Raw genomic sequence first — 10,097 nt, 5'->3', positions numbered from 1 at the left:
GTCCGAACCGCTGCCACGCCCGCTCCTGACTACTTTGGCCCACCAAACAGTCACACCCGCCTCTCCCTGCTTTCCAGTTTCCACTAAACTCCCGCGCCGCTTGCCGCGTCGCATTCATGCCGACCTAGAGTATGCAGCGGCTCGCTTTGATGTCTGCGATTTGAACGGACGGGAAGGTGGTGCAGACAGACGTGACCTCTCGGAGGCAGCTGCTTCAATGCGGACGACACGTCCCGAGAAACCAACTTCGGCAGCTACACCGCATTGAAGCGGGCTAATCACCCCTTTCCCTGTCCTGGACACGACTATTTAAGCCGTGCCTCGGCGACGCACATAGCCGCACTCACCCTCCCCAAGCACCGCCCTCTCCCCCTCTCCGTCACCGTCTCCCAGCCCATCGGCGATTATGAAGTCATGGTTCTCCATGCCGGTAGGCGGAGGCGGTGGGAGTTCCTTGTCAGGCGTATCTTGGCGCTGCCGCCCTCGCTCTCCGAGCCCATCGACATCCATATTAGCTGACTCCTCCGGCAAGGAGGAGATAGTCATCTCCTCTGGCGACGAGGAGGAGTAGCAGCTGCAGCAGCGGCCCCGTCTCCTTGAGGAGGCCGCTCTGATGGACGAAGAATTCATCCATCAGATCGAGATCATGATGGAGTGCTCGCTCCATCAGATGGGCCCGACGCACATGAAGGAGGAGTCACCGTTACCGACGCGCGTCCGCGTGAAGTGGGAGCCAGCATCCCCACTCTGACGGGTGAAGGACGAACTAGTGTCCCTGCCGCACAACCGTGGCCTCCACATCGGAGGCCGCGTGAAGAAGGAGCCCATTTCCCCCAGCGCCTCCGCCATGTCAAGGACGAGCCAACGTCGTCCCCGCCACACAACTGGTACATGCAGATTAACGGGCCCTCGTCACCACCACGTCGTCACTGCCGCTGGATAAAGGAGGAGCTGCCGCCCGCGATCACGAAGGCACGTGGCCGCCTCCTCCACTACCTCAGAGGAGACGGCTATGGCCGAGCCTTCGGCTTGAGGGTCGTCGTATCCGAGGCGGAGCATGTGGCGAGGCTACAGGCGAGGTATGACCAGTGCAATGCCGGTCACCACTCTGTGTTCTCCAAGACAGATGTGGCGCCAGAATGGGCCTGCAACGACCTTGACCTTGCCGCCTCGTGGGCGCTCAACCGATCCGTCACCACTGCAGAGACGGCCGCCTGGCGTTGCCGTCGCCTTACAGCGAGCTCGCCAAGATCGACGACAAGGAGTGATCGGCAATGGCTAAGGCGGCCCTCTCCACCGCGCAATAGGAGGCGGAGCGGATCCTTCGCGAGTAGCAGGCAGCCACCGGACAAGGCTACTGCGGTCCTCAGGCAGCCTTGCGCCACCAGAGGGACAACGACGATGCTGTTGCCACTGACGGCAGTGCGGCAGGATAGAGCGGCCACACGTACAAGGTTGTCGTCCGGTATCGGGTTTATGTTTTTTTAATATAGTTTTTACTAAATCATCTGTTTATGTAAAGTATACCCAAACTTTAATGAAATCCACTGTGTTTGCATGAATTCCATCTGGTTAGTTCAGACAGTAGTTGAAATGTATGAGGGTAGCGTTGGATGGCCGCCTCCTGCATCCGTGTCTATGAATTGGTCCCCCTGTCCGCAGACGGATGCCATAGCAAAGTGTTGGAGATGCCCTAAATAATCAACCTTGCATTTGAAGTTCTGTAGTGTCACATATCTGTGATGTGAGCATCCATAAAAGGAAGATTCCAGACCCCTGATGACTTGTTGCCTTGGTTAGCACATCAACTGCAATGCCTCCGGGCGCTGGCGAGGTACCCGCTTCTTTTCCGCATCATCTCTCCTCGTTTTCCTTTGTGGTGTTGATATACCAGGTTATACCTAGCCTTGATGCCCGGGACCATGAACGCACCTAGCTTTCTCTTTTGTCTACTGTCGATATGCCTAGCTTGATGTGACCGCCATGTGCAAATTGGTGCAGAGACCCGAGAGCTAAGGCAGCTCTAACGTCGTCCATCTAAACACCGCTAAATATCCGAACTGCATCGTTCGAACACTTTGTGCCCTCCAACGCCATGCATCAAATGTTCACGGACTGGTCTGCATGTTCGAATTCCCGCAAAATGAAAGTAAAGCTAGGGGAGGTTTACGGACATCTGCACAGCTGCCATGTCAGACTCCAATACCCGTGACCCAGCCAGAGGCCGCACATTTGGATGGATACACATTGCTTTTGTGTGAAAGCCCACCTTTTTTTCAACTGTCTCCGTTTTGATCGCCACCTCCGCCCAACACAGTACCCGCCTGTTTCGCCATCCACAGTTTTGTTTTTGGAAAAGGAGGTTGAAGCCCCCGGCCTCTGCATCAACATGATGCATACAACCATAAAGTTGCCACACAACTTTGTCACCTCGCAACTCGGTCTGACAGCAGCCTGTGCCTACCATCACCACTGACCATCATGTGTCGTACAACATTGACCTCAACGTGGAGTACACCTTCATGGAGTTGCAGTCGCCGACGCTTGTCTGTTCGTGGATGTCGGCTTCCGCGCCTGTCGGTGCCAGTCTATGTTTTCCAAAATGTCTCAAGCAGGCACTGATGAACATGATCCATGACAGTGCCGCCCGTGAAGACGGGTAAGTGGAAAACTCCCAGCAGGAGCCGACGGCCACCCAACAGACGCACACCTAGATCCGGGACACCTGGCAGATGCAGACCTAGCAGCGAAATGGCGACCAGTTAGATGGTCATCCAGAGGACATGTAGGCGTCGGGTGCGAACCCAAAAAAGAAAAGGGAAGAAGTTTCAGCTTGAAGGAGGATGAATTGTTGGTTGATGCGTGGTTGGACACAAGAATTATTCAGATTCATAACAAGAGCAAAGGGGCACCATCGTTTGGAAAAATGTGCATGATTAGTTCCATGAGCACAACTGCACAAGCACTATGATATGTATCTCACAGGAGTGATCCGTGAGCGCAATCCAAAGCCGCTCACTAATTGATGGTGCATCATTCAACATGCCATGAGCAAGTATCGTGGCTACTACTAGCAATTGCAAATCCGGTGGCCAAGTGGTACAACATTTGAAAATATCGTAAGTTTTTTGTCGCTCTATTTGTGTTGGTCATCCAGCTGGATATGCAACTTGTTGATCGTGCCTTCTTTTATCTAGGCCGTCCGTGTGGTCACATTGTTCTTGAAGGCGGAGAGGAAGTACTTCCTCTTCATGCATTGTTGATTGAAGTTGAATGCACACCCCAATTTTCTCAATGTTGTTGACCATTTCTTGAAGATTGGTGCCATGCCCGATGTAGGTGAAAGTGGTGATCCAATGATTGGAGGCCTTGCTCCGTCCAAAACTATGGCTAGAAACCAGTGGAGGAAATGGGAGGAGGAGAAGGAGAAGCGAGAAGGGGCGGCAAGGACATCATGGCGAAGAAGGAGGAGGCATGCGTCAAGCGCGATGAGGTGAAGAAGGTAAAGAAGGCCGAGAAGTTTGACAAATTCATCGTGGTGCAAGAGAAAATGATTAAGCTTCTAGAAAAGAAGATTGAGCTCGTGTCCGCTTTGGACGACACCAAGACGTTGACCACGAAGATGTCGGACTTGCATCCCGATGTGGCAACGATCCTACAAGACTACCATGCTAGGATGTTGAAGTGCTTGGTGGCCAATTTGGAAGAGTCGGTCACACAGTAAAGAACTTGGCATGGACAGCCGGCTTGTGAGCAGCCGAACTGACAACTTTTGGAATCGACCACATATGAAAAAAATTATGAACATCCGATGCTTTTTAGTTTAAATTGCATATGTTTGCACTTATTTTGCATATGTTATAAATCAACATATGCATATTAAATGAAGGCGGCCATACCCGGGATGGACATTTTGCTTAATCATTTTAATGGATGGCGTTGAAGATGCCTTAAATTTGGGAGAGCAATGACCACCTTTTAATCATGCAGGTCGCGTGTGCTTGGCAGGAGGTTAACAAGCTGTAGGCAAAGTCGTGGTAGCTTTAGAAAAAAGATAATCGAAGTAAATGTAATACTGCGACAGATCGTAGGAGAGGAGAACCATCCATTTGTTCCAAAGTGTGTACAATATGATCCTAAAAAAAGAAAGTGTGTACAATACAATACCGTCTTTTGGCACTTTGGCAGGTCTTTGATGCTGTCTCCCTGACTCATTCGTCTGATCGGAGGACCAATTAAGCTCGAAATTTCCTTTTTGTATAGCTTCTGTGTTACGTACTCCATCGCTTTTAGATATTTCTTTCTTGTTTCTCACTTAACGAGATCTGATGAGTATATCATGTTACCTTTTGGTAGCTCTAATTATTAGTGGCAGCCACGCTCCCACGAGCCGTGGTGGGGCAAAACACTATCCTGGTCTTCCCTCTTCTCCTCTCCTCCATGGCGCTGGCCGGCCCAGCTCACGAATGATTTTTAATATATGACCATCATGCCCTTACTTATGAAGAGGTATCGACTAATCTTGATCGTCCATGTGTTTAGGTGGGGTGTACCGAAGCAGAAGTAGGTCATGTTACCTTTTGGTAACTCTAGATAGTTATTAGTGGCAGCCACGCTCCCACGAGTGGTGGTGGGGCAAAACACTAGTCCTTGTCTCCCCTCTTCTCCTCTTCTCCTCTCCTCCTCGGTGCCAGCAGGTGGCACCGGTCTAAGCTCGGCCGGCATCGGCGGCAGTGAGGCCTTCTCTCATTCTTCGCACGATGGCGGCATTGCGGGGCCCAACCCTGGATGAGGGGGCACGACGGCGCAGTTGGTGCGGGCGCGCGTCGAGGACGCGGTGACTTCACGGTGTCGCTGCGCATGCGGACGCTCGGCTCTCAGTAGAAAAACTGTCACGGATGCCTAGAAAAAGTTAGCCAAGTACACAGGGCCTGCATTGTTTTCTTTCCGATTGCGAGGATTTTCTCCAACAACAAGATACCTACAATGATTTTCTTCCTAAAAAGATTGCTACTACCGTAATGAGAAAAGATCGCTACCTATCCCTAATTACGCTTTTCCACCAGACCCAGCGCTCCGATCGCTCGCGAGTGCCCACGCACGAACGCCGACGAACTGAGCTCGCGAGACTCCACCCTCCAGGCGCCGGATGCACACACGCATGCACAGGCAGATCGCATGGCCTAGCATCGCGTCATGGCCAAGCACCGGGTTGCCGATCAACCGATGTAAATCCAAGGTGTATCATATTGCCGTTTTGAAATTCAGCCATTTGTGAGGTATACATTCTCGTGATCATACTTAAAATTTATATCACCTCTGTTAAAACTAATCAATTCAACAAATGATGAACCTACTTATACTTTAAATTGTAGAATTTTAGTGCTGAAAGCTTCTTAGATTGGAATGAGATATTTTCATACGATATTTAGCGGTACTTTTTGCTACTTATTTATTTTCAATAGATTTGAGTTTAGAGCTCTTACAAATTGTCTTATGTGATCGCATGTATATTCACTCACACCATTGCAAATTCAAGAGCTTTAATCTCTTGTGCAATTAAAAAAGTCATTTTATCTATATTATGTACTTCCTATTTTCCTCTTCGTGCGTTTTAGGATCCGACGTTACAAAACAATATTTTAGAAATTTTCTCATGAATTATGTGCCGAGACATGATCGTATAGTCATATGCAATCCACATATTATTACCAGTATATGCGGCCCAAAGTTTTATTTCCGCCCCAGGCCTCCAAAATCTCAAGACCGGCCCTGGGTTGCGCATGCGCGGGCTGGCATGCGCTTGGTGGGGTTGGGATCGGTGGGTTGCGGTGTGTTGCTAGTTGAGCTCCTTGCGGACGCCCGGAATCGAGCCGCGGCAAGCTCGGGGTGGTGCGTGCGCCAGATCTAGCGGCCGACGGACTTCAGGCGGCTCGGGCTGGACTCCTCGCTACCATATCCACTCACATGCTTTCATGTCACGTCTTGATATTCAAACTTTTTAAACATTTTGTCGAGCGTGGATCACAAAAACAATTGAATATTTTTTGCTGTAGTAAACATAAAAAATCATCCTATCATCCAATAGGAGTTCACTAAATTTTATATCCAAATAAAAACTACAATCCCTCACGGTTTTGCAAGAAATAAATTTTGTTAAAGTTGTTTGAACTGAAATTCAACAAAGCTGTCACTTCTACTCATACTTGACACCAAAATATAATTTAATAGAATAAAATACTTACAAAAGATTATGAGACTGCCTAAAACTATTTGTCCAGTATCGAAGAACCAAGCATAAATAAAATGGAATGTACACACTAGTATTTTCCAGTTTTAATAAAAGTGTTGTATTTTTCGATTCAACTCTAAAATTCAACCACTAAAAGTGCTACATATCGCAAGCCCGGCTTATAAGATATTTTGGAAAATGTTCAATTTGTGTTCACAAATCTAAAAGTATATGTACAATACAAATGGTTTATTTTGAAGCAAATTTGTGATTAATTATATGTTGTGAATCTTTAAATAAAATTATGAAATCTAACATAACTAACCATCATAGTTGAAACACAATATTTTGAATTTCACTAACTCTGATCTTTAGAGATGCATGGTACTCGAACAATCATATGCTCATTTTTTTGTGTGTGCAAAATTTGGATTTACATTGTGAAATGTGGAGGCCGTATGCTTAATTCAAAGTTTTCCTTCCTTTATACTCCCTCCGTCCGAAAATACTTGTCCTAAAAATGGATAAAATGGATGTATCTATAACTAAAATAAGTCTAGATACATCTATTTCTAGGACAAGTATTTCCCGACGGAGGGAGTATGTCTTTTGGGAGTGCGGGTCGCAGCAATGTTCTACTTCTAGTTCCAGGCATCTTTGTTTTTATTTCTGAAATTATCAAGTATGGTCAATGGAAAATGGCTCTTACGTATCGGAACCTAAAAAGCACGAACAACTCCAGTGAAATTTACTTGAATTTGGATGCAGATGGAGATTCAGGCATTATTTCTTCAACTTTGGAATCGACACGAGTCATCCGAGTACTCTTTGAGGTTCGCACCTTGCCCCATATGGAAGGCAGATACACTGGCACCCCAGAATTGTTAAAAACATTTGCCCAAGTTACTATAGAGATTGAACTTAACTTGATGTATGATGTCATCTAACACTAAGGCTATGGTGCCTTGGTCAAGGAGTGGCATAATATTCCAATGTATTTTATTTATTTAATATGGTTATAGCTCGTTCTCTCAATATATGATCTAAACCACAATAATCCTCTTCTTCGGAACCGGCGGAGGCGGCGCCCGTGGGTGTCGCGATCTTTGGAAGCGTCACTGTGGAAGGTGTGCTCACCCCTCTCCCTCTCCCCACGGCCTTGGCTCCAGAGGGAAACCTCATATCATCTGGATTGGGCGATGGAGGCGTTCCGACGCCTTTCTCCTCCTTGGGGGGCATCGTCCTGAAGCGGACTACAACTAGGAGACCAGTGGTTCTTGGTGGCTATCATCGAGGTCAGGAGCGTCAACGTCTGTTTGCCAATGATGATGGCGTCAAGATGAGTTGGGGTCGCGCCTCGGACTATGGTAATCGGTTTATCTAGTGTGTCCGATGTGCTCTTCCGTGGTTGCTTGGTTGTTGTGGAGTTAGAGTTGCAGTGGATTGTGTCCAGTGGTGACGATGACACGCACTCGGTGATCGTTTGTGGAGGACTCGGTCGGTGCAAGCTCTGCATATTTCCCTCACAAAGATCATCGTCAAAGTCGAAGATGTCATTCGCTGGCGCGTGTAACCATCTGTTGGCATGTGCCCAGGTTGGCCGGTGTTGTTCATTTTATGGGTTGAGTTGTATCAGTTTTACGCCGATTTTCCGTAAATTGACCGGGCAATTTTCACTCTCTCTTAATCGATGAAATGGCAAGTCTTTGCCTCTTAAAAAAACCACAATAATTTTATATTATGCAACTTAACAAAAAACATATTGGACCCCCTGTAGAGATGATCTTGTAGATAAGAAGTGCTGCCATTATCTCCCCTTATTAACTATGCGTCAGGTAGACAATAGATTTGATGTGGTATGCTAAGGCCTTGTACAATGCAAGGTGCTAAGAGAAATAAAACAGCATTTTCTTAAGCACCATTATTTATTTGTAGATGGTAGACACTTAATTAGGAGGCGCCGGAACTTCGTCCTGGGTATACAAGTTCTTCGTCCGTGGAGCATTTTTACTCCTCAGTCAACACTCAACATAAGTGTGCCGCATAACCCCTCTATTGGGATTGGAATGTCTGGTACACCGATCATCTATGTGTACATGTTGACTTTTGGAATTTTATGATGCTACACCAAAAAGTATTATTAATAATTTTCAGACATCCAGGCTCGCAAGAGCCCGAAAATCCAAATGATGTTTAGACTTTATACCAAGTTTAGCTCAAAAAAAAAAGACTTTATACCAAGTTTATATTATGATACCATGGTCTACATGTGTGTAATAAAATAATAGGATTTCAATGCTATGATTGAGTAAAGATGAGAGGTGCATGTCACTGTTAGTTTTCGGGGGTGAGCTGCCCAATGCAGACCGAACCGAAAAAAGATGACGCACAATTTTTCCTCTATGTTTATCGCAAGTGCTACTATAATGTACTACCTCATCATGGTTTATTAGTCCTTTTTATAATTTGTGCTAAATTTTGACCAAAGATTTAACGGATAAAATGTTATTGCATGTCAACAAAAATTATATCGTTGGATTCGTATTTGAACATAGTTTTCAATGATATAATTTTTAATAACATGCACGAACATTTTGTTAGTTAAATTTATGGTCAAAATTTGACACAGATTACAATGGAGACCTATAAACCAGGACGGAGGTAGTACAAGTATGACATGCAGATTGCGGATGAAACCAAGAAAAATACTACGCCCATTTTGATGAGACTTAATAAGTTGAATGATGTTATTTTGGCCTCCCAAATGCTTATATCCTAATGTTTTCTCTTAGTCCTTGTACAATGCAAGGTGTTTAGAGAGGTGCTTGACAAAATAAACTGAGTTTTTTAAACATCAATGCTTATGGTCGTCGTCCGGGCGTGGTGCGTCGGCCTTTTGCTGGTCGTCGCCGGCGCACGCGGTGGTGGGAGCGCGGCGGGCGGGCGTGAAGGTCAGCGGCGCGGGCGTGCGCGGCCTTGACGCGAGGGGCGCTGCCGGATGGCGAGGCGCGCAGTGCGCGGGAGAGCATGGTGGGCGCGCGAGGAGGCGTGCGGCTGCCGGGCGCGTGGTGGTCGCTACCAGATCTAAGGCGGCGTGTGGGAAGGGTGCGCAGGCGCTGCTCCCAGCGTGGATCTGCGGCGCGCGGGGGCGTGGGAGGCGTGCCGGTGGCGCCCCAGCGCGAATCTGCCGGGTGGCGACCGGTTGTCTTTGGTGGCCGGTGATTCTCCGCTCGGCGACCATGGAGACACCGGATCTGTCGGAGGCATGGGTTCCGCGGGCAGCAGGGCTCGATCTGGGTTTCTACTGGCCGTGCGGGTGAGGCTGTGGGAGATGAATGGCACCTCGCCTGGTGTTGCATCCTCCTGTTTGGTGGTTTGGTGAGCTCGACGCGACTTTGGGTGGGAGGACGAGATGGTGGTGGCTGGAGGGAGAGGAATGGCCTCGCTGCGGTTGTTGCATCCTTTGTCGGGAGATGAATGGCTGGCAGGGGTTGCATCCTCGGGGAGACGAATGGCGTCGTGCTGGTTGTATCCTTCCGATGGGAGACGAATGGCACCGCTATGGGTTGCATTCTCCGTCTAGTGGGGGATGCGGATGCATGGTTGGAAGCACGTCGAGCTCGCCGGGGAGGTGCAGTTGGCCGTGGAGGCAGGGATAGTGGTTCGATGTGTAGGCTGATTGGATCCTGGGTTCGGGCTATGCAGGTGAGACTGCCGGTGAAAGTCGTACTCCAGTTGCGGCCGGAGTCGTCGATGGCGGCGCTTTCGGGTGTCGCTCCCTCGTTGGAGGCACCTATGTAGCTGCTCTAATCTTGCCTTTCCCGACGTGCTCCGAGGAAACCCTTGATCTAGTTAAGATCAGACG

Source organism: Triticum dicoccoides, chromosome 1B (genome assembly GCF_002162155.2).
Source record: "Triticum dicoccoides isolate Atlit2015 ecotype Zavitan chromosome 1B, WEW_v2.0, whole genome shotgun sequence".
NCBI lineage: Eukaryota > Viridiplantae > Streptophyta > Magnoliopsida > Poales > Poaceae > Triticum > Triticum dicoccoides.
Note: the sequence above shows the minus strand (reverse complement) of the source record.